This window comes from Heptranchias perlo, unplaced genomic scaffold, assembly GCF_035084215.1.
Source record: "Heptranchias perlo isolate sHepPer1 unplaced genomic scaffold, sHepPer1.hap1 HAP1_SCAFFOLD_43, whole genome shotgun sequence".
NCBI classification, from domain to species: domain Eukaryota; kingdom Metazoa; phylum Chordata; class Chondrichthyes; order Hexanchiformes; family Hexanchidae; genus Heptranchias; species Heptranchias perlo.
Genome location: NW_027139442.1, coordinates 10,949,203 through 10,952,552, shown reverse-complemented (window position 1 = coordinate 10,952,552; position 3,350 = coordinate 10,949,203).

The following is a 3,350-nucleotide window of genomic DNA, read 5'->3' as shown; positions in this document are numbered from 1 at the left end:
TAAAACTGAGAATAGAGGTTAAGGGTCGCTACTCAGACTGGCAAAAGGTGGGAAGTGGTGTTCCAGTTGCTGGGACCGCTGTTCTTCACAATTTACATTAACGATGTGGAATTGGGAATCGGAAGTACAATTCAAAATTTGTGGACGATACCAAACTGGAGGATGTAGTTAATACAAAGGAAGAATGCATCAAAATGCAAGAGGACATTAATAAACTTGCAGACTGAAGAATAAGGAGATCACACACTGCTTGGATAATAAGAGTCTCAACGGGATGGAGGAGCAAAGGGATCTGGTGGTACAGATATAAAAATTACAAGAAGTAGCGACGCAGGTCAAGAAGGTCATAAAAAGGAAACTCAAACACTAGGATTCACTTCTTGAGAGCTTGAATTGAAAAGCAAAGAAGTTATCGTAAACTTGTCTGGAAACTTGTTTGGACCAAACTTGGAGTATTGTGCACAGTTCTGGTCTCCATGTTATAGAAAGGACGGAGAGGGATTGGAGAAGGTGCAAAAACGATTCTCAAGATACGAAAAATGAGAGAATATTCTTATGAGGAAATGCTGAAGAGACTGGGGGTGTTTTCTCTGGAAAAGAGAAGGCTGAGGGGTGACCTGATTGAGGTCGGACGATGGGGTTTCATAGGGTAGACATCAAGAAAATGTTTCCACTTGTGGGGAGTCCAAAAGTAGAGGTAATAAATATAAAATGGTTGCTAATCAATCCAATAGAGAATTCAGGAGAAACTGATTTACCTAAAGAGTTGTTTGAATGTGGAAAACGCTACCACAAGCAGTAGTTGAGACAAATAGCACAGATCCATTCAAGGGGAAGCTAGATTAACACATGAGGAAGAAAAGAATCGAAGGATATTCTGATAGGGTTCGATGAATTAGGGAGGGAGGAGGCTCGTGTGGAGCATAAACGCCGGCACAGACCAGTTGGGCCGAATGGCCTGTTTCGGTGCCTTCGTTTCGATGTAACTCGATGTAAAGGCTCTTTTCAGAGCCACCCACTGTATGTGTGAAAGGGCTGGTTACTCTCTGAGGGAGATGCTGATATCATGCTACCAGTGTTGCTTTGAGCTGCTTTTGTCTCGTTGTAGACGAGATGAGGTATTAATGGGACTGGAGTCAGGGCACCGACCACAGTCCGGTACTTTAAACGGTGACTTATGGACCCCAGCCCACACATCACCAGATTTCTTGTATTTATTTAAACTACACTGCCATATTGTGCTGGTAAAGCATCACCAGAACTGATGGACTAACCGATCTACATCTGTGGAATTCGGCGCTTCGATCCGTTTCTGTTCTATTTTGTTGGATTATTTGCATAACGCATCAAACTCACTGTGGAATCACTGAAATGTATCTCTGTACAGAAGAAAATGACATTGAATTGCCTGGTGCCCAGGAGATCAGAAACATTACTCGCCTTTCGTCCTGTTAACAACTAAACCGTGTTTAGAGTCCTCCAACCAGCGTTGCTTCCATATGGGGATAACACAGATAAAGCGGGAGGGGAGGAGTCAGAGTGACGGACAGAGCGGAGAGCGGCCTCTGATCTTCCAGCTCCACCTCCAGCTTTCTCCACCCGCCAATTTCAAACCGTTTATCCATAATAGAACCCAAATACAGCGCTGCGCACAAACCCTTACAGACTCGGGCTTCATATTCAAGGATTTCCAGAAACCCGGAGCTTTTAAATGAGCCCCGTTACAATTAACAGTCAGTAATATTCCGGCCGAAATGCAATCCCTTCTGTAATAAGTCAACCCGCCTCCTTCCATTTCAGTGGCAGAACGGATTCCATCTCCCCACATATCCCTCCCAGAATGGTTCAGCAGTTTACTCACACCTCATTCCAGCTGATTTGGAGAATCTCATGTGTTGGGGTTTGAGTTATGACGCGGAGTTTCTCCGCCAGTTTCACGGTCTCACAGAGACTCTCGCCCTGAATCTGTGAAAAGATTATGACCATGAACTGGGCCTGGAACAGAACACATCCTCGGTAACAGTGAGGCCCGGCCCGGACATTTCATTCTCTCTGCTTTATATCGGACAATATCGCACCTTCATGTCCAGCACTAGAGAGAGAGACACACACACACTGTAAGTCTTACGCTTCCTATCAGTGTGCTCATATCACTCTCAACAGCAGTATCCCACCTTCATATATAGCACCAGAGAGAGAGACACACGTACACACCGTCAGTCTTACACTTCCTATCAGTGTATTCGTATCACGTTCAAAAACAGTATCCCACTTTCATATATAGCACCAGCGAGAGAGAGAGAGTAAGACAGGTACGGTGAGAGAGAGAGCGGAGAGACAAAGTGCCACACTCAGTTCCAGACCGACCTGTAAAGTTTCGTTTTACCCAGAAAAATCCCATTGGAGAGACAAAAGATGCAATCTCATCTCTCACTGATATTGTACCAGAGGCAGACACACAATTAATCCCAAACTCAGTGCAGAGTGTGATAAAAACAATGCGCCACATTTAACCCTCTCTTGCCTGTTGTACTATATTCTGTTTTGCAGCACAGGGACGTTTGTTATTACAGTAATCGAGGGTTTCCATCTGATTAAATTAATCTGGGACTGGTGCTGTCAGATATTAATCCTACACGGTCCCAACAAACACACCGACTCACTCTTTCCTCCTATTTTTCTCCAGGATTGGTTTGAGAAATCTTCACCCCAGTTTCTTCCTCACGCGTCAGTTTTATCACCAAAGAGTTCAAGAATGAATCAAAGCCATTGGCTCATTTCACAGCCGCTCACTTTATCTCTGAAAGGCTCTTTACCATCAAAAGATACCGAGAGAAACAGCAGGGATGGAAACATCTCGTTTAATGGTTAGAGATTGTAAAGTCAGTCTGGATTCCAGCGTTAGGCACTGGTGGAATCCCATCTGTTTCCATTCTGGTGCCTGTTCCTGCACTGCCTGTGGACCCCATTCCCTCTGACCTTTCCCCCAGCCCCACTTCCTTTGCTCAGACTCTGAAAAAATCGAATTGGGGAAAGCTTCCATCGAGTTTTGTATTGGGAAGTAAACCCGATATCTGCGCATGCGTGACGCAGCCCCGCCCCCAGCCTTGGTCGTTGGTGAACGGAAGAGCGCATGCGCGCTCCCCTCCCCCAGCTCGGCCTGTGGGAGCCATTCCCTCAGTGAGCGGAAGAAGATGGTTCAAAACAGCCGGGAATGGAGAGATCACGGCCCCCGGGGGAACGGAGCAAAGAGCAGCCTCGTTACAGCAGCTCATCGCTTCGGGACCGTGTCCGCAGATGGGCTCAGAGATCGGCACTGAGTCCGGGGGAAGTTCAGGTGAGTCCGGGGG